Below are 22,074 nucleotides of genomic sequence, written 5' to 3'. Positions count from 1 at the left end.
TCCTTATTGAAGGCAATTATTGAGCACAAGGACTCTGGCTGGAGATCAGCAGCAAGTCACAGGGGTGGGGATCACTTTGCTTTTCTCACATTTCTAATTGTAAACGTGAGCTGGTCTAAAGGAAGGTTTTTGAAGGTGGCCTTTGTTTACGAAAGGGGTATTAAGTACAGAAAGACTGTGTAACATTAGTTTGCAGGGAGGATGGACTGTGGAAAGATGATCATTCAAAATAGTTATGCCAGGAAAAGTCTTTAAAGATTTGTTCTCAGTGTGCCTAGAATATTTGGTGTCAGGGGCAACTTGTTCACTTTTCATGGTTTCCGTACCTGGTTTTTAATTTTCTGCAGTCTACTGGTATTGTAAGTTTCTAGTCGTGTAGCCGTGATGAAGTCGTTTCTGTGACTCTGATGGATAAGGTTATTTAACGGCAACTATGTTTATTCAGTGCCTAAAGCAGCTGAAGGTAGGCTGCAGGCCAGGAACACCGGTGGATACTTGTATCTTAGATAATACAGAGCCCTAAATTCTCTCTTTACACAGGCAAACTCAGCTTTATTTTCTATTTAAATTATGGCAGACCTTAACTGCGTATTTTTATTATTTTTTCCCTTAAACCTTTCTCACCCCATTAAAAGTAAAATGAAAAGAAAATGGCAAGACATTGTTCCACACTAGGAAATCCAAATCCCTATGGGTCCTTGTGCAGGTTCATCTGTGCCTGTGGTGTGCACGTGTATGTTGTATGGATAGACTTTTTGTACGCATATTTATTATATATGTATTTTTAAGGGTCAAATGCAAACTGTAAAGCCCTAGGGGAGTCAGATTAGGGAAGGAGGATTAGACTTCAAAGCCACTGTGTTACAGTTCCACACGTTGTAGTTACAAGCAAACAGTTAGGGAACACCAACCACCCTCTCACTGCTTCGCTACAGAATTTGTTTGCACTGAATAATCAAGGGTTTGGATAAATGGGTGCTTTGAACCAAATCTACCTGTGGCAAGGCTGGTACACCACCAGAATGAGACCATCATTTTGTAAAACTGCCCAGTCAGAGCTTTTCTAAGAATATATAATATTCTTATATATATAATATATATTATATAATATATATATTATATATATATAATATATAATATATAATATTCTTATATATAATATCCCTGATATAAGCATTTCCCATTCTGTAGCCTACTCATGCTCCCTGCCTGTCCCCGGGGAGCAGGACGCCCCAGCCTGGTTTTACAGGACAGGCAGGAGGCAAGTGTCTCTGCCCAGGATTCTCCAGAAGGGCGGTGAGGGAGCTGAAGGGCCTCCCAGCCCCCAGGATGGGGCTGGCAGCATGGGGAATGCCCCGGCAGCTGGTGGGACGGAGAGCTGGCAAGGAACGCCTGATCGTCGTTTGAGAGACAGCAGCTTAAAAACATCCACTCTCAAGTAACAAGGGGTTTATATTTGCTTAATGCGGAGTTTTAAGGTCATTTTTTGAATGAATTATACCCTTGAGCAAATATGGGTTTCTAAAACAATTATCATTAGCTTAAAATGCTAAACCATTTCCCCTGGTTTTGATTTGTTGAAATGTTTTTGTTTGAAGTAGAGGCAGCATCAAGAAAGAAGATCCCTAGCCAGTTCTTAATTAGCGGGAGAAATGCTACAGGAGCAGTTTTTAACAGTTCCAATGTTTACAGTGTTCCACATCCTATAGGACAGCTGGGTTCAGGGTCACCTAACCCTTTAGGTCAGACACTGCAGTGTCTTCGGGACACCTCAGGATGCAACAGTAAGAAAGCTGGATGGAAGCGTATATTGAAAGAAGAAAAGGCCACGTGCGCTTGGGTGACTCCAAAGAAAGGCTGCTGCTCATGGCCTGTTGCCATTGCACGCCTTTGCCAGGAGTGAATATAGAGGGAGTCCGAGAAGGAAAAAGAATGAGAAGCTCTTTCCTCTCAACAAAATTATTACCTCTCAACAAAACACAAACTTCAGAGATCTTTAAATTATGGGTCTAGGCTTTTCCCCTCCCTCTTCTCCTGTAATTATTTTTTCAATCAGTTGACTTTAATTAACGTGTCCTAGGAGAGCAAACCCGGCGAATGGGAACGGCTGCTTTATGCGTGCTGAGCGTGTGTGTCCCCAGCCCTGCCAGGCTGGTCCCGGGCTTCGGCAGCAGAGGAACGCTGGAAGCAGATAGCGCTGACCCATAAATGTCAACCAAGTGTCCTCATTAAGGAAATATTTGAAAATATCGTTTACACTCAAATCACATAATTTTAAAGATGGATGAAATTAAAAACCTCCAAAACCCTTAGTGGAGCATCAGCTAACAGTTTCTTCAGGCAGTAATTCCTCGGGCACGTGAGGGAGAGAGGGACGCTGTGTGTGGGAGCTTTGGATTGATCCATGCAGAGCCCTGGCATCTGGGAGGCAGAACTGGGACAAATCCAAAGCCTTCAACTTACACTTTGGATTTGCAGTCACATACCTTAACCGTGCTCTTTACAATGGGCAATAACGTATTTTTATAATTCTTATTAGTATTACTGAGAGTGCAAGAAGATAAGGTTGCAACAGCTTCCAATCTAAACTCCATTTTCAGCTGCCCTGAACTTATTAAACAGATGGAGAGTGGTTCACTAGAACGTACAATAATGAATTGAAACATCTAACTTTTAATTTATTCTTCCTTTATACATTTTTGGGGTGGATAAAACTCCAAGGTATCAATATGTTTTTCTGCGCTTTCCTATTACCAGGGTATGTGAATGCTCTGCCCTTGAAAGCAGCAGAAGTATGTGTTTGGGTGGATAATAATTAGCACTCAGATAGCACTTTCCAATTCACAGAGATTCATTAATCACCATAGTACTCCTGTGAATTGTGGGGTGAGGAAGTATTGGTGTTGGGTAGGAGAATAGGTGTTGCATCATTAAAGCAAGCCCTTTAAGGAAAAAAAGTTTTACGTAAAAATCATCCAAATATGTTTGTGGAAAATACTTGAATATTATAGCAAAATTTTTAGGCACCAAATCTTTGACTTACAGAGAAGCAGGACTAATTCTCCCCTGCTTCCAAGTGGAACTGAAAGACACTGCAAGCCAGTATGATGGGAAAGATTCATTTACATCTTTTGACAGGAGTGGCACTGAAGTAGTGCTCTCTAGGCCTGCTTTTGTGCAGTCAGCCCCTGGGAGCATAATGCCGAACGTTTGTTCTGGGAGCAGTGTGAGGTTATGGTAAGGGCTCAGCACAAGAAAGGCAAAGAGAGAGTTTTCTACCTGCGTCTCTGTGGTTTGACTCCTCATCTCAGATGGGTCAGCCAGGCTGCACTTGGGCTTGTGTCCGAGGGCACCTGGCTGTTTGTTCATCCATGAGCTCTGCGGACACGCCATTCTCTCCCTCGCCTGCTAACACGTCCGTGTGAAGAATGGCAGGGATAAGATCGTAATCTAAGGGCAAGATGTAATTCTTAGGTAGAAACTCAGGGGGTTGCCTTTGGTCCATCTAGAACTGGATCTTTCCCTAATAGCTTCAAAGGAAAGTAAAAAACCCTTGCAGAGCAAAGCGGAGAATAGCTTGCCCCCAGGAAAAGGTCTGTCGATCTTTGGTTGAGGTCACCTTCTTTTTATGTGGGTAGCGTATCTGAGACTGGCCATCTCAGGAAAACACGATGTCAGGGCGTGCGGCTTTCACAGCACTACCAACCACCGCTTTCCGAGAGCGTGGTCACTCGCAGAGAACAGGAGGGATGGGGGGCACAAGACAGTTACAGCCCTTCATTTCTCTCTGGTGGCAGCAGAGAGAACCTGCAGAACCCAAGCCTCCTCACCCTCTGAGCTGGGTGCCGGTGTGCTATCACTGCCCCGGACAGCTGGCGACCAGCCCAGCTAAATTAGCCTGGAGACAAAAGGAGCTGTGCCAAGAGGAGAACAGAAGAGGCTCTTTTCCTATGTGGAACCAGGGGTGGAAGGACCAAGGTGGGCCAGAGCCCCGTGAGGCTCCTGCCCGCTGCAGGGCACCCTTAGGCTCTTCCCTCCTGCCCCTCACTGCAGGTGCCGATGCAGCTCCCAGTGCATCACAGAACGCAAGCTAATGCCAGCATCAGGTTTACATTACCATATACATCAGAAAGTCAACAAAACACCCAAGTTGTTTGCAAACACCTACTGATTGCTAAATTGGACAATTACAAATCACCTATGAATGAATGTAAATGCCTAGTTCACAGGTACACGGTAAACTTCATTTCTCACGCTGCGCGAGCTTTAGTTGATGGCAGGCTGCTGGTTCCGACTGCAGCCAAAGCCTGCTCCTTATTCAAAGGAGGGCAGCAGCGCCCAGGAATCTTGGCCCTTTGGAAGCAGGGATTGAGGATGTGTGCTGGGGAGTAACCAGGTACTGAGCAGCAGGGATCGGCCTGGGCACGGGCTCCCGCTCTTGTGGTTGCACCACCCTTGGGAGGCAAACTGGGATGTCGGGATGGTGCTGTGGAGCTCCGCGTGGAGGTGCGGCTCCGTGCAGCGCTATCCCGGCTCTCTCTACGGAGAAATGTGGCACCGCACAGGCACAGCGTCGGTGGTGCCTTCGACCTTTGCCAAACCGCCCTCAGTTAACGGCATCCATGGACTCGGGGTGCTGCCAGTTCAGAGGGAGAGGTTTAGAAATGCAGAAGTACTGTTACAAGTCAATCTTTGCCTGACAGAAACAAAACCTACACAGTAAGTTTCAGCGCTGCCCTCGCTCATCTGGGGCAGTTTAACTGGGAGCTGTTGGCAGCTGGGAGCTGTGATGGGCTTTTGTCTTCTACTCTGTGTTGTTTTGTGCCTTCTGAAAGGGTACCGTAATGCAGCACTTACTTTGTGCGCTATTAAGATAACTTTACTTAGATTGTGTAATATAGTTAGAGACTGGGATAATGACAGCGGGCAATTAGCTGAATAGAAAAAAAAGGAATACTATTACTGCAAGAATATTAGAAAATGGTTTGCTATTATTACTGAAATGATCACTTCAAGATACATTAGCTGGGTCTCTCTGCGTTGTGCGAGCAACGGCAGCTTCTCGTCTCTTGACGTTGAGCCAAGCACACGTTTCCGTGCTTCAGAGCACCTACACGGACAGAAGGCCGTCAGGCACAGGGCCCCAGGGTTTCCCATCACTCAGGTGTCCACTCTCTGCTTTACCCCCGGCTTTGAGATCAGGCTTGTCATGACATTTACAAAAGAAAAAGGATTTATAAACATTATTCATATTCACCGGCAAAACTAACTTTTTATAGCAGTTTTACAAATGCAGGCACTGTACTAGAGGTGAAGATATTAAAAGTCACATTATTCTGTAGCTGTCAGCACTTCTTCTTGGAAATAGGAAATGCAAATGAATCCCAAGTATTATGCCCCAAATCCTTTAACTTCTTTAGCCCAGAAAGAAGCAGGAAACTATTAATCCTGTGGCTGCTTCCATTCACCAAATGTTCATCTTTGGGTGCTGGATTTTGTGTCGCTATATTCCTGCTCATGTCTCAATAGAACAAAAACTTGGATTTTTTCCTGAGATTTGGAAAGAACAAATTTTGTCCAGCTGATATTTCAAATCAAAACATTTTGTCTGGCTTACTTCAACTTCATATGTAATTACGTTCTTCTTTGTGTAATAACTGTAATAAGTGTTATATAAGTATTTTGAAAAATAAGTATTTTGAAGAAGGGTGAAATAAGAAGTTTTTAGTTGAATCTGTTCAAAATGGCCTGCCCCTGAAGTCTCCCCAAAATTATTTCCTGAAAGAAATCTGGATTCGTATTTTTCCTTCATATGGGTAAAGGAATTGAACCTGCTTCGATGAAATCAGGAGTGCAGTTAAAGGTTCCTCTGACTGACAAATCCTTGGAGATCACTAGTGAACTACTGGCATGGAGAGAGGTGGCTCAGCCTTCCCACCTCTCTGTCCCCCGACCCCTGTCTGAGGGATGATGGTGACTGCCGGCAGCCCCGACGCTGTGTCCTGAGCCGCCCTCCGCGCTGCTGGGCACAGGGAGCAGTTGAGCAGTTTGCGTTGGGGCAGCGAAGCATTCCTGCCCTCTGTGCTTTCCTGCCCTCTGTGCTTTCCTGCAGCATGACCCCGAGCTCTCCCTCTCCTTACGAACCGCTCGCAGGGGCAGGAACTGGTGTGCGGTGAACGGGCCCCGCTGCTCTGCCCGAGGAGCCGGCACCTCCTCCTCCCTGCAGCTGAACTAGTCTCTTCTGTGTCCCAGCCATCCCGAACCACCGTGCTGGGCCGAGCACCCCTGCTACGTGCCACCCAGCGCACACCAGCGCCGTGGTAGGAAATTAGGCAGAACTTACTGCCTTTTAACGCCTCTGTTCTCCACTCACTGATGCCATTGCACGTCTTGGCTTTCAGCATCTCCTCCAATTACGCAACGTGGGGACTTCTCGACAGGAAGAGAATCCTGAAAATTACAGGATCCTCTTTTGCTCACAAATATACACAAATCCATATTCTGCAAAAAGTGGGGAAAAGGGGGTTTAAAGGCTTTTTCTTATTCAGGTGGAAACTTGTTTTGTCAGGTATCAGTGGGTGCAGTTCTCCTCCGTTATGTATACCAGTTTTGTCCTTTGGACCTGCACACCACTAGAATGTATGTCAATCTACGAAATATGCCAAACCTGAATTTTGACATAACTGCAAAAAGCTATGATACTGATTTATGTGGCTGAAGTCAGAGTGATAACGTATGGCCCCTTTTTCCCATTCCGACCCCCCCGCCGGCAAAGCTGCTAAAGCTGCCCTTCTTGTTTCCATCACATTGCAACGGGAAGCGGGCACTTCTGGTTTCCACTTTCATCTACAATTTAAGACCAAAAGGGACAGCACTCAGTAAACAACCAAAATAATCCTTTCAAAGTCGAGAAGATTTCTTTCCTATCTTTCTGGGTGCAAATTGTAGCAGGAGTCATGTGTTACTAATCTTCTCAGTACTGCAGCGGGTCCTTAGCAAGTTAATACACACACCTCTCCAAGATCCTCCAGGGCTTATAATGCTACTCCTAAGCTAAAACATAATCTCTAAAAGCAGTTTGTATTTGAAATGAAATTTTTTTTCTTTACTTTGTTTCAGATTGACATCTGACAGGAGCTGTGTGGTGACAGTGTAAATAGCGAGTGTCAGTAATGAACTTGTCCAGCTTCCTGCCACCCCGAGCAGAAGGCAGGCGATGCGCACGGCAGGTCTCCCCGCGGGCAGCCCAGCCCTCCCGGGCTCTGCCTGGCACCAGCGTTTATGGCAATATTGTCCCGCCTATAATACATCATGTAGAAAACTGCGGAAAGTAATGAACTCTCTTGTAAAATACAGCAGAAAAGTTCCTAGTTTATCAGGTGCCCACTTGGTTCTAGTTAAAGCCTGGGTTGAAATGCTTCCCTCTCCCTCCACTTGCTTCAATCTCTCTTCTACTTAAAGTAACTATGATGTTTTCAAAGGCTTTTTCAGATGATTGCACCCTCGTGTGACGATGGTGGTTGCACATCTCTGAAATAATCTTCTGCAGTTGCCCCGAAGGTGCTTCCTTTGTCTCTTCTATGGGTTTCCCGGCTATTCCGAATAAAAACGCCTTCTTTCGGAGGACAGGACACACCTGGCATAAGCGGGACTTCCAGAAGTACCAAACAAGTAACTACCTCGGACATATTCCCTCCTTGATGTCAGTATGAAGCAAATGTACATTGGAGTTTGCTTTTATAAATTAATTTTTCTGTGCAGTTTTAGATGGGTTGTGGTAAGGAGAAAAAGATTACAGAGCTTAAAGACTTCACGAACTGCTTTTATATATATAAAAATATAAACTTAAACAATATGTTCCTACCCCTTGGCTAAAACCTCACATGCCAAACCTCTCGACATCATGAGATTTTAAATACATTTTTATAACAACAATTTTGAGTAGCTTTATGTGTATGCATGCGTGGGGCCCTGTCCTCCAACATTATGGCTTAAGTTTGTGCCGTATGTAAGATGGTTCATGTAATAAGGTGTAGAGATTCATGACTCCTCAATGTTATTTCCTTTTCCTAAAAGTATTTGAAGTGGAGATTCTTCGTGTGGGAGTCCTAAGCAAGCAAGCAAAACAGGAAAACTGTGCAGTGGTCCCTGTAAGCTAGGAATTAGAAACCTTTGTCACGAGTGAGGGTGGTTTTAATTCCACACTTGTGGAAACAAAACACAGGAAAATTTCTGCAAAAGCCGAACGAAAACAGCCTCCTGGCTCACGCTGCGTCTGGCTCATTGTGATGCTACTATGGTTACGTCAGGAAGGAGAAAATAGCCCTCATAACCTTGACATGGAACATCTTGCTGTGGCGGTGGAGTGGGTTCCTTCATTGACTCGAGCAACTTTTGTAACGACGTACATCTGACTGTTTTCACCTAATACTGGCTCTTAATCCTTCTAGCCATGATGACTAATTTGTTTCTTATTGAAATTTTACAAATGCTTTCTCCCTAATGAAAGATCACCATCTGTTTAGTCAAGGTTCTTTTTCCCTTAGACTATGCCCGTATGTCAGACAAGTTGTTTCCTCTTGTCCTTGATTTGGGCAGTTGAAACCCAGCAGCTAATTGAAAGGAGACATTCTGTAAGTAGATCTACTTGGAAAACTAGATCTTTTTTCTTCTCTAAAATGCCTCTTACATTTCCTTTCCAGCTGAAACCCCCCAGGATACTTTGCAAAGCAAACTGAAACAAATATTTGCATTTTATTTTGAAGTGCAATTTCTAAACAAAATGAAATGGGATTTTTGTTTGGCGTTCAGTTGCCGTGTTGCTGCGGAATGTGAAGGATTAGCTGGCTGGGTGCGGGGAGGTGTAGGGCTGGCAGGTCCGGAGCAGGGACTGAGCCCCTCCGGCCCACACGCCATGGGGGACCAGCGGGAAGAAGCCCTTCTGCAAGCTGAGAGATCTCCAAGGTGTGTAATAGGGAAGAGAAATATCTGGGGGCTTTGTGCCATGGTGAGTGAGGAAGGGTGCGTGGGGAGCTGTGGAGATGTGGAGAGGCAGGGCTGGGATGTGGCCGTGAGTTTCTGGGGAAGAAGCAAGCCCAGCGTTTGGGTTGATGGTGCCTGTTTGCCAGTGTTGTACTGGAGCATTGCTTACATTGGGCGGTGAGCATTTGTCCTGCCCTTGCACTCTTGGCTTCTGAAAGTGTTGCATTTTAGCAAGGTTGGCTTTGGGGAAGGGGTGCAGTACCACCTGCGGCTTCAGCACAGCCGTACTTGGAAAGATGGGAGTGCATCTGCCAGCAGAACCACTGGGGGACGGGCACGGTCCCTGTTCAGAAATGGGGCTGTTCACTGGCCGCTGGTTACAGGGACCGTAGAAATGGGAAGACGGGAGATGCAAGGCTGTCTGAAAAAGGACCATAGGTCCCCGTTTACGTAGGGGAGCAGAGACATCAGTATGGTCACTGTATAAAGGACTGGGATGCCTACATGCCATGCACTTCTAGTTTTTCCTTATCTGTATGCTAGTGTGCACCGGAATTTCAGAGACTCCAAATTTCAGAGCAGTCAGAGGAACCGTATGGATTTTACAGCAACTACTCAGTAGCCTTTTAAGCATAAGGGGATTTTCAATATTGAGCTGTAATGAGAATCCTGAATAGGCATGAACTCTCTTTAAAATCAGTTCTGTGGCGCTAGTAGAGTGGGAGAATTTTACTATTTGGTTTGCTGTTATTCAATTATTTTTAAGCACCTTTTGTCAGATTTGTAATAAGAACAGATAAGGCAACTAGCTGCTAGGCATACTTGTGTGCTGTAAATATCGGAGATCATTAAATGCCACTGGGAAAGTTCCCGTTGTTACATTGATACTCTATAGGAATGGGATATGCTCTATTGACTCGATGCGTTCGACATCAGGCGCGGTTTGTAACTCCATCCAATCTCAGCTCCTGCGTTCGGTGAGGCAAAGGCAGATGCAGCCTCAGAACTTCTGTCCTTTCCTCCCTCTTTTTGCTGTACTGCAGACAGGCATCACGATGCCTGCTCCAGGAGATGGAACAATTGTCAAAGCGTTTGTGATGCAGAGGAATCCTCCCAGGGAAGAAGGCGGCTATTCTGGTATTCCCCTCCCCAGCAGCAGTGCTCGGGCTGCGCTGTCGAGACACTTACCAGCATCTTAGTGCTGGTGAATTAGGCTCAGACCACTGAACAGCAAAGAGAATGTAAAATCGGGATCTTTTCCTGTTTGGCGTGTCCAGCCCTGTCCCGGGCAGGGCTATTCAAACGCCGGGGGGTGGCTCTCGGGGCTGGCGGTACCACCTTGTCCCTGTGCTGCGCCGTCCCTCCTCTGGGTTGACACCAGCCAAGTTCTGGCTGGGGGAGACGTTACCCCAAACGCGAATATTTGCATTTGTTGCTGCAACTGAGGCATTCGCATTCAAAGGACTTCACTGAAGCTCAGAGAAATTGTTGTTAGTTTTCCAAAGTCACTCACATTTAATGGTTCTGTAAAAGGTACCAAAAGAACTGGGTTTTGGCCGCAGACACTGTGTTGTGTGTCACAGGCAGTAAAAGGAGGGATGAGAAGAAGGTGCAAAGATGACTTGCCTGAATAAGACTTGGTAAGACAAATTTCAGATAGTGCACACACCGAAGCATCAGTATTTGTCCTGGCACCGATAATAAACACCAGAGCTTATCTTGGTTTTTTGTTTGGTTGGTTTTATGGTTCCCATCAATGTAATTATCTGTGCCTCACTATCTTCAGTGTTTCCCCCATGACACTTTTCTGAAGGAAAGAAGTAATTGCATTGATTTTGTATTTTTTTTTAACATATAGATGTACTGCTGCACAGGGAGGAGTTATGTGATTTACATGAAGTTATTCAGGATATTTCTTAGGAGAGCAACAGCTGATGCTGGCTTTCTCACACTACAGATAAGGACTAATCACGAATTCATTAGTGATAGATGAAATTAAATTACTGCTTTTATGCACTTTTTTTCCAAAGGCTTGATCAAGTATTTTTCTTTTAAATACAAAACCCATATGGAGTAAAATGTGTATTTGAGAGGAGTACTTCCTACTAGTAATATTACTAGGGTAGCGTCACTATTGATATACTGTTAATTCCACAAAGCTTGAAGAACCTTGACTGAAAAAAAGCACATGCCAAAGGTGACCGGTGAGAAGTCAAGGCTGGAGTCAAGGACTGGGGGTCCTGCCATATGCTGTAGGTCTTGTTCCACACCTGCAACCCGCCGAGCACTGCAGCTCTCGTAGCAATTAAGGGATGTCTGATTCTTCTCCTTTCTGCACAGTGTTTGGCAGAGATACGGCTCAAGTTAGTCTGACTGCTTAGCTTTGGATTTTGTTGGCTACATCACTGTAATATCCCTTCTGGACTTTAATTTTCCGATGATAGCACATTGCTAAATGGTTTTCTTGCTCAGTTGTGCCGGTTTGTACTCCACGACTTCACTGGGGTTGCCTAGAGAAACCAAACACATTATGGTCCCGCAGCTTTGGTGCCGGAGCTCCAGCGGCTGGGTGGGCTTATCCCACAGGCACAGCGTGACGGGAAAAAATTAAATATCTGCACTTTTGGATCTAGGGTTTCCTTAAGCTTTCATTAAACTGAGGTGGCAGCAGGTAACGGTTACAAACAGGTCACGGAAAGCAGTGCCAGCGGGGCTGAGTTTTCTGCTTCGCCCAGTGTCAGTTATCCCCAGGGTGAACTACCTCCCCTGGACATGAACCAGTGGGAAGGATGCTTCGCTGACCCGCCCACAGACAGTGCCGGGCACAGAGATTCCACGGCCTCCTCGGACTTTATCAAGAAATTAATCATTTTTATAATCCTTTCTGCTTTTATCACTCTGTAATTACTGACATGATAAAGAAAGCGGTGTGCCTGCGCCGGACTCCCGCACAGGACTCTGGCTTGCCATCCACACTGCGACGGCAACGGCTTCATTCACACCAGGGCGATACAAAGTCTTAACTCCTGGTTCCATCACATTCACTTTTTTTATCAATGACCACGTGTCCAGAAAGCCACCTTAGACATGGTCTGGTGCTTGACAGCTTCTTAAATCCTTCCCTGTCACAAAACTTTCCTACAAAAGCCCAGGTCTGTCCATTTGCAAACCGACTATGCCTCTTAGCCCCAGCTCTGGCGCTGGCAAAACTCTCTGAAGCTTAATTCTGATTATTTGCATTTCCTGCGTTACTCACTAGTGCCTCCTGGCTTCACTTCATACCCTTTCAAGGAGCGTTTCACAGATAGAGAACTCTTCCGTGGAGCAGTGGGAACACTTAGGTTTGCAGCCCGGGGCCCCTCCTTTGCCCCCGCTGCTGAGATTGAGCCCTGGGTGCACCTCCCTCTGCCAGCTCTCCCACCGCCGGAAGAAACTGCCAGGCCCACAGCGCGGAAATATTTGAATTAAGCTATCTGAATTTAAAATCCCAGACCTTAAAAATAAAATAGTTACTGACCTTTTAGCTCATTTATAATTAAAACCCGTTCTAATGTTGTGCATATAAATAATAGATAGCTGTTTTCACAGATCAATGCCTTCTCCTGCTTTATAAGAAACATTTTTAAGTAAAATTACTGTGCCTTTAATAGGAAAATTTGATGTGTTAGCAACTATGGGTTGATCTCTGTACATTTTTCAATTGTAAATTGCACTTTAAAAATGCAAACAATTATTAATATTGATTTGGACTAAAACAATATTGAATTTCAATATATTTCTGGCTCTTTTATGAATTACCCTGCACAGCCAGTGTGATTATGATGAAAGAGTATTTGCACGCTCAATTTCTTTTCAGCAAGAAACCTTGAAGAGTGCTAGTTGTGTTCAGGCTGATAATGATAAACCCATGCATTCAAGGAAAATAAGACTACCTTAAAAATCTCAACCGAAGCATAGCAAATTAATATTTCAGCCTATACGTGCAGTTCTTACATCATGCTAGCTCAACTTTTGTTATTAACAAATACTGAGAATTTAGTTAGATCGCAGCTCAGCGCCTGAGCCCTCTGTTTGGGTTGTGCATCGCATGCAATTACAAGATGATGTCAATCCATCACTGCAATTTCCTGCGACTAAGCAAAGAGACGAATATATTCATGTCCTAGAATGCTGTAAGACGCCAATTTATTTAAGTGCCATTAAAACCATGTTTCTATGCTGAGGCTGGGACAAACATTTCATAGCTGTGTTGGCAGAGGGTTTTGAGCATTTCTTTCCATCTCAACTCTAATCTTGAGGCCTGTTTGCTAATTGCTTACGCAGATACGCCAGCACCTCCCCAGAGGCCGCACCTGGGGGATGGATGTGGCGGTGGCCGTGGGCAGCAAGGTCCCTCCAGCCGAGTGTCCTCATCAGGACACGCAGGAGAAGGGGGCGAGGGGTCCTCCGGGAGCCCTGCCATAGGTGGACAGAATTGTCTGGAAAACAGAAGCCCTTTTCCCTGGGGAAAAGAGGTGTATCGAATCAGGACAAAATGTCAAAGGGAGATTTTTGTAGAAATGGATTTTCAGAAAAATGTAATTTATCGGGCCCTTAAGTGGCGTTTTCATTGTGCTTGGCTGCTAACCGCTTGGACAGCTGTGCAGAAAGCTTGTGACCTGCCGAGGGTTTTCCCGGCGAGCGGGGGGCTCCAATTCCCGCTCCATCCCCTCCCTCTCCCTCCATCGGCCGGCACTGCGGGCCTCCGGCAGCCTGCCTGGAGCGCGCTGAGCCCAGGAGCGCGGAGCAGGCAGCAGCCCGGCGAGCCTTCATTTTGCTTCTCCCAGGGAAAAATGTATTTTTCCAAACTTTTTTTTTTCCACATAGCAAACTTCGGTTCTGTGAAAAGGGCAGCTTCTTACTGAAAATCCTTCTGCTGGAGAATTCCCCAACCAGGTCTTTTTCTGGAGCTTACTCCCACGTAAACTGAAAATAACCCAAACTTGGTGACTTTCCAGTCCTGTTACAAAAGCTAATGTTTTGCTAGAGCCCCTGGAGACGGCCGAGCTGTGCTACTTCTATTAAGAAAAGGCTAGTAGCCAGCCAGCAAGCGTCTGCGGGACTGGTGTGAGTGCTGCTGGCCCTTAATTCAATCATGCGTAATGAATGATTAATAATATTATGGCACTTAACCTTGAATAGCGTTGTAATTTTTTTGATTATGAAATAAAATCCAGAAAGCGTTTACGACATTTGCTATTTTTAAACCTCATTATTTTGGAGAGCGTCATTCAAGAATTTCGAGCACTTGAAATCAGTAAAACGGAAAAATGAGCTGATGCAGGATTTTTCTTTCCCTGACAGAGGTGCTGGCTGGTGGGATTTCTCCCTCCTGTGGGCAGAGCTGGACAAGTGCCCTCCTGCTCCTTCATTTCACAGGTAATCTTGTTTCGCCAGTTTCTGCTCAGATGCCCATAAATGTATAGTTACCTCTCTGTTATCTCACATTGTAATAGCGTTGTGGGTTCGATTAGAGCGAGTCAATTTTCTTTGCCAAAGTGGCTTTTTTAACAAAACAGGACCTTTCAGAAAATGGATTCTTTGGTCATAATTTTGTGATCCAAGAGGTGCTTTCCTTGACAAAGTTAAGTTCTGTGTCCTATATTGTCAAAAAGAATACTGTGAATATTACTATACTTATGGAATACATACGTTTTGCATGATATATAGTATATCGATACAAAATACTCTTAAGGACTCCATACCCCGGAAAAAAACCTGCTTCAGCTTGACGCAGTAAACGCAGGCCATAAATCTTCTCAGCAGAGAGAAGTCCGGGTTCTAAGAAGGAAGGATATTCTTCCTGTTAATTTTTCCTTAGAATGATCCAGATCCTGCCCGATCTCTACCTGCTCTTTAGCTAGATTCATTTTGGATACACAACAGATTTTGTGCCTTCCAGGATGATGGAAGGAGTGCCTTGTGAAATGTTCCTTTCGCAAGGAACTGCTTTCATCATCTTGATTTTAGTTAGTGAATTTTAGCATTCTTGGTGTCTCCCAGGGGACGCTGCCTGACACCCTACGCTGGTATCAAAATTCATTGAAAGCAACTTCTGGCTCCTGAGCACCTTTCTTTCCAGACTGATGCCTCTACTCATCCTAGCAAGAGAGAAATAGCCAGAGCCTGAAATCTACCTTTTAGTAATTACTGTACGTTCTGCTGCCTCATCAGATGACAGCTCATGCTTGTGTGACTCCAATAGAGGAAAAACAGCGTAGGACTTGAGGAAAATATATATATTTTTTTTTAAAGTCAAATCAGGCTGCACATTACTTCTATCCTACTCAATTAGCAGCAGTGTGTGGGCTGATCGCTCGCAGTAAGCTGTGGTTAGAAGGGAAACTTAGCTCTGCCGCCCTGGCTGTCACACGTCGCTGGAGAAGTTCAATCGAACAAACTGGAGAAGCCATTAGAGGAACTCCTGTGGTTCCAGATAGCAACGTTCCAGCTCTGCAGCCCTCTTCAGGGCTAACAATCACTGGGGTTTGTGTACGATCACACGGAGAAAATGACAGCTTCGCCTGTAGTCCAGCTTGCTGGGTGTGACGAAGAGCGGCTGGAGCACAGCGTTAGATCCCCCAAATACCCAGGTATGGCACTGGGGTTAATGGACCATTTTAGACTTCATTCTGGACTTTCACACCTCACAGCCAGCCCCCTCCAGTACTTTAAAAAAAATATTTAATATTTTTTATTATTTATTTTTACAGACAAATTTTGCATCCCTTTTCAGTAGCATCATGACCGCGTTATTAAATGTTGCATTGCAACACAGGGAGGATCTGAGGCCTCTTCAAACCATTAGCTCTGGTTTAGACATGCTTCCAGCACACACTATGAGAAGAAAGCACTAAAGAGCTTCTTTCCCACATAAGTATAATGTAATTGCAATATCATAATTGTGTGCAAAATATTATTAGAGATCAGTAAAACAGAACAAATTGAGAGCATCAGGACTAACATAAGCAAACCGTGCATCTGATGGCTAATGGTTGTGATGTATTTGTGTTTTAGAGACCTACTGAAACATAAAAAAAAAAAAGCTATTTTGGCTCGAACCATTAGTGGTAGCTTATTTGCTGCCTCCGTTTATCTTTTTCTCCTTCTTGCCTCACCCTTTTTTTCCAGTTCTGCCTACGTAGAATAAGCAACTTCCTGTTAAAGTGCTCTAATGTCAAAGACGTTCAAGTGATAACCCAGGGGACCTGGGAGACAAGGCAGGCAAACAGGAACCGCAGGCAGGGCGCAGCGACTGCCTGGCGGAGGAGTTCTCAAGCTGAGTGTACGTGGGCTATTTCTAAACTGCTTTCAAAAGTATCTGAGAAAAGCAGCCTTATTGTCAGAGTCTTGTTTATCTGCAGAGGGATCCAGGCACTCTTAAGAAAAAATTAGGATTCTATCCATCAGGAAAATAAAGAACCCTCCAAAGTGACGCTCTCTCTGGGTGGTGAAACGGCTGAGCCGTGTCAGCAGCATCCCCCGGCCCTCGCTCCCCCCGCTCTTCCCAGTTTAGCTGCTGGAAAGGGTGAAGCTGGGCAAACAGATCCCTTACCGTTAAATGGGGCTTGTATTATATACCTGACCAACTCCTGGCCACCGACTAAACCAGTAAGTCCTAATGATCGATGCCATCTCTGCCCTTCGCACTGAACACCACTATAAAACTCAAGAGAAGAAAACTCCAGAGAACTGCCCAAGACTGCGAGCGAGATGCTGATGCACGGGGTAGCACAGCGTAAGCAGAGCGTGATGCTCTCTGAGCTGGCTGCTTGTGGCCTGACTGAGCTGCCCGAGAGTCACCGGAGCCTGCATCTTGCAGGACGAGAAAGGAGAAGAATTAGCAACTGTTTTTTTTCCCTACCTTGTGCTCCTGACTGTGGATTTGCTGCCCTTCCAAATGTTACGACTAATGCATAAAGCGTTGCTCCTCTCCAGACACACAACTTTTCAGTAGCTTGAGACTTAAAAAAAAAGAAGCCATGAATCTGTCTTTGGCTGTAGGTCTCCAGGCACATAACCTTTACTGTATATGCCATGCTGGCATCCGGCGTCTCTCCTGCGCCGTGCTTACCAGCCACGCTTACTCGCTGTGTGCGCTGCAGTCCCTCAGACCCCGCTGCATCTGCTCTTTGCCACCCGCCCCCGGAACTGCAGAGCTCGATGGGAACACCATCTCTTGGAGAAACAGCTCAAAAGGGCTCAGGCAATATTTTGCACTGAATTTCTCTCCTTGGACCTTTATATATCATTGGTGTACCTTTCAAGACACCTCTGGGATTTTCAAACTAATTTTCCATCATCATTAGCGAGAAACTTATCCTCGTGCTTCCTTTCATTAATGTCTAATACAGCAATGAGAAGAAGTGCTGTACATGCACACTCTTTTTAACTTGATGATGCCATATGCAAATAATTAAACAAGGCACAGAAGCAATGGTTAAGAATTCTGCAAAACTTCCTCATTAAACTAAGCAATTATCTGCAAGAAGAGAGACATCTGAACCCTCTCCCCCCACGCTCAGGGTAAAATCTCCACACTTTGCAGATGTTTAATTTTTGCCCAGGAGGAGAAAATTCACATTTAATTACCATCAAGGGTGAGGACAACACGGTGGGTGCATAGATGGTGACGTTCGGTTTGTATCTGTCAATGAGGTGGCTGTGACATCGCATGTCATCTGTTGGGATGCTGGATGCAAGGTCACAGCTCCGTGCAAAGCCAGTGGAAATGTCAATTGAGTTCCAGCGATGTCATGTGCCACTGTGCAAAAAAGCGATTCGTGAAACTCTAGGGCCAGGATTTGCTGTTTGGTGTGGGTACAACTCAAGCAGTGACTACTTCTGCCCCTCTCGTCCTGCCTGCTGCATTGCGTTGGCGTGACGGCTTTGAGCTGGGTAGTGAAGTGAACTGAGGAAACAGATTCAGCTGAGAAACAGTCCATCAAAAAAGAACAGCACCGCAAGAAAGTCATATTCGTGGACATAAATACATTTTCAAAACACTAAATCAGATTAAAGCCCTCCACGTCCTGTTCTTGCAGTACGGTTTATCTCTTTAGTCACCTGCACTGTCCCTGTCACTGTAACAGCTGAGATTTTCACAATGTGTAGTTGCGCAAACAACGTTGTTGCTCCCATTTTACAAATGGGAAGCTGGGGCAGCGAAAGCCGAAGAACTTGCCTAGAGAAGTGGGAAATCTGTGGACAAGAAGTAGCTGAGTTTGGACTCGCCGCAATTCAGGTTAATATTCCAGCTACTGAATCCTCCTCCTTTTCCTTAGTTACTGGCGAATAATGAAAAAGGTAACATGTTTATTTTTTATATAAGAGGAAACTGAATATGCAAATCTGAAAACGGGAACAGATTTTTTTAAACTTACAACCAGAAGGTGTGTAAATCTGCCAAGAACTTCAGTTAAGCAACTGTTTCGCACTAGCTCGGATGTAGGTTAGTGGTTTCAGCAAATACACAGATAATTAGCTGAAACTCCTTTTGTTCTAGCTGACAACATAAAAGCAGTGAGAGAAAGGAGAAACATCACTGGGGAGCAGCGTGGTGTCTTGCAGGGTTTCCAGTGCAGCGTACAGGGGATTACATTCACGAGCTTTCCTGATGCTAATGAAGGGATGTCAGACTGGCAACGCCAAGCCCCGATGGATTCGCTGAAAAGGAACAACACGAGAGGGAGTAGCTCGAATTCCCTGTTCCAGGCCCCGGTGAAGGGTTGCGCAGGGAAGGCCACGTCTATGCAGTCAGGTTTCCTCTTTCGGCGGTGGTAGAGGCTGCTGCGGGGGCAGCTGGTGGCCAAGAGATGGGCAAGCGAGCAGGTTCTGGGGGTTGCCAAGGCACTGGCACAGAAAAGCAGTCTGCCTGTAGGGAAGGGAGTCTAAGCCAGGTAAGTGCAATATATAGCGCTATATTATTATTACCTATTATGTGCAATATATGGCACGTAATAATTACATACAACGTGCAATATACAGCAAGGATGTCACTGCCGTCCCTCTGGAGTGCCCCTGCAGAGAGGGGCTGTGGTCAGTGAGGACTGGGAGGGGAGGGCAGTTACCAGCTTGCAAGTTCCTCTTTTCCTCGCTCCCTCCGACAGCTGGTAACAGATCACTAAACCACCGTATTAATTTATTGCAATAGTGAATCCTGTGGTTAACGAGACGTGGATCAATGAGGCACCTCCCAGAATGCAGGAGGTACCTTAACCCAGCTTCTCCCATGGTCACCTTGCATCATATTACGTTAGTAGTAAAGTTACTATTAGTTTTCCGTATTGTGATGGCAAAGCCAAAACTTGCATTGCCATAACAAGAAGTTTTATAACAGAACGAGCAGTGGATGGGTTCCCCAGTCAGGCCTGCGAGGTGCTGGTGACCGCTGGGAGGTGAGTCCCTGGCAGGTGCTTCCGAGGAGTGAGGTCGGCACTGCAGGGCGATCCCAGTTCTGAAAGGTCTGGAGCGGGCTGGGAGGTGGATGTAAGGTGTGTTCCACAGGCAGCAGCGACAATCAGAAAACCACCACTGGCAAAAGAACTTGCTGAGGTGTCTGTTGCTGCAGCCTTGTTTGCCAAATAAGTTGTCTGTAAACCCTGGCATCATTAAAATTCTCCACGGTGATAACAGCACTTTCCCTGGAACATTTTGTTGAAGCTTGCAAATGGAATTATCTGCTATGACTGCTCTTTTGAGCAGTGTAAATCTTCAACAACAGTCCTAAATAAACCTGTGATATACAGTGCATGGAACACCTATTTTTATAAATATCTCTGCAGAGGAACGCTAGAGGTAGGAAGAATAAATTACAAGCAAGAAAATGGCATTTTAAAATGTGCTCTAACCCTGTCTGCGCCTACTCTCTCTTGGCACTGTTCCGCATTAACTTAGCTCCAGCCCCTGGCAAGGCAAAGGTCACAGCTTTTATTTACATAACACAAAGTTTCTAAATAACAACCATTAAAGAAGTGAAGCTTTGCGGTGGGGGGGATGTACGAACAAGAAATAATAGTTTAGCCTCTGTGGCCAGAAAGACATCAGCATTGGGAATAATATGCCATTTCAACAGAGATACATAAACACTATCACCTGAATCCCTGCTGGGGAAATCATATCTTGTTTCAGTTGAGGGACACCAGATTACTTTCTGTTGCCTTATCGGTGCGCAGTGCTCGACACCCCACCATCCCGTCCAGGGAGGTGGTTGAGTCACCATCCCTAGTGGTGTTTAAGAAACGTCTAGATGTGGCACTTCAGGGCACGCTCTAGTGGCAGAGATTGTAGGTTGGTTGGTTGGACTTGATGATCTCAAAGGTCCTTTCCGACCATGAAGATTCTATGATTCATGAAGATTCTATGCACAGGACAGCTGCCTTTCGGCTTTAGGCTGCTCCTCAGAGATCTGAAACGACTTCCCCGAATTTGGGTGCAATCCCAGGCATGGAGTACTTCTAAATCTAATCCCAAACTACTATTGCATGTAAATGTCCAAAGCTGAATTTAGTGCCTGGAAAGAGAAGGAGATGTTAAGCACTGGCCCTTTGAGCACCCTCTGTCTTAGCATTTACATCGGCACAGTTTGGGCCAAGTGTTTCGAAAGGACCAGAAAGCTCTGCCACATCCCACCGCTCCAGCTCGGGAGAGTCCGCGTCATCTTGCAGCACCTACAGAACAGGGAACTAGTGTTTCTCCCCTGTTTCACCCCAGCCCTTCTCATTCTAGCGCTGCTCAGTTTGGGGAGTTTAGGATGAAAGAATCTGGTCAGGCAGAAGAACCTATAAAGTTGGTGTGAGGTAGTGATGGTCCAGGTGTCTTGTTCTAGACCAAGAAACAAATATAATAGGCCCTATCCAGAAGGAAGAGTTGCGTCGTGGTGTCCAAAGGAGATTCATAACTATAACCCAGCAGAGAGGTTATGCTGCTGCTGTACCGAATTAGCCAATAAAACATGTTATGCTATGCTATCGTGCCTTTAAATAATGCAGAGCAGGTATGACGGATCTAGACATGTGCCATGGAGCTTGTGTCATTTCCCACCTCTCTGGAAGATGACTTCTGTCACCCTGGCAATATAACTCCTACGCAGCTGCTGCGACTGCTAGATGTGCTGCTGCCAGGGGAAAACACACAGCTTTTTAGGCATTGGCCATGGTGAAGGATGACTGGGAAGAAATATAGAATTCATTTTCAGGATCACCTTCTACTCACGGCAAATGAGGAGCACATATGGATGTTTTCATTTTTCACGCTACGCTGCTGCCTCATGTGGCCCAGGCTTTGTAACTAGTGTCAACTCAACAGTCGGTTGGTATTCATTACACCAGAACCAGCGCAAGGAATTTCTAAAGACCTTAAGGAAAGCATATTTGGTTTCTCATGCTCGAGGGAAACTTTGGAAAAATCTTAAGAGTGGAAAGAAAATGGGATAAGAATTTTTGACTTTCAATGAGCCATATCTGTACACACACATGTCCTGTGTTACCCTGGTCTAGAAGGACTTTTGGAACTGATGAGACGTGACCAACCCCCGCCGTTTCCCAGAGACAGAGTGGAGCTCTGCTTCTCGTTGGTAATTCAGGGGGAGGGCAGTAATACTTGCATTATACGCTCAGTTAAACGACCCTGCCCACAGGCAGGGCTCCAGCCTGCTCCTGTGGGTGCCAGGGAAGATGCCGCTGTGAGAGAGCAGGTGAAGCAGGTTCTGGTCCCCTCTGTCCTTACAAGCCCCAGCTGGTGGGGATCACCCTTACCACGAGCATTCACAGGCCTTGGTTTGCTGTGTCAGTCCCTCTCCTGTCCCTGCCAAGGCCACAGGGCAGAGGGAACAGCCCGGAGAGCCGGGAGGGGACACAGCTGGTCTGGGGACCGGCACTGCAAAGGGCCACCCTGTCCTGAGGCGATGGGGGGCTGGGAGAGGCTGCTGGCTGCAGGGTGGAGGAGGGTTTTGGAGAAGAGGCAGGTGGAGAGCATGTTAACGGCAAAACCATGGGAGTAGAGGGCTGAGTTTGCAAAAGGGGAGCTGAGCCCCGCTGGGGGAATAGTGGCTGG

The 22,074-nt window shown here is 45.8% G+C and overlaps 1 protein-coding gene across 1 annotated transcript in view; it reads right to left on the bottom strand.

Moving 5' to 3' along the window:
- CHST8 (carbohydrate sulfotransferase 8) overlaps positions 1 to 22,074 on the bottom strand; it is a 176,782-nt gene that overhangs the window by 134,258 nt on the left and 20,450 nt on the right. The gene's annotated exons all lie outside the window — the stretch shown is intronic.

Source organism: Rissa tridactyla, chromosome 4 (assembly GCF_028500815.1).
Source record: "Rissa tridactyla isolate bRisTri1 chromosome 4, bRisTri1.patW.cur.20221130, whole genome shotgun sequence".
In the NCBI taxonomy this organism is placed as follows: domain Eukaryota; kingdom Metazoa; phylum Chordata; class Aves; order Charadriiformes; family Laridae; genus Rissa; species Rissa tridactyla.
This window is presented reverse-complemented; position numbering and strand designations above follow the sequence as displayed.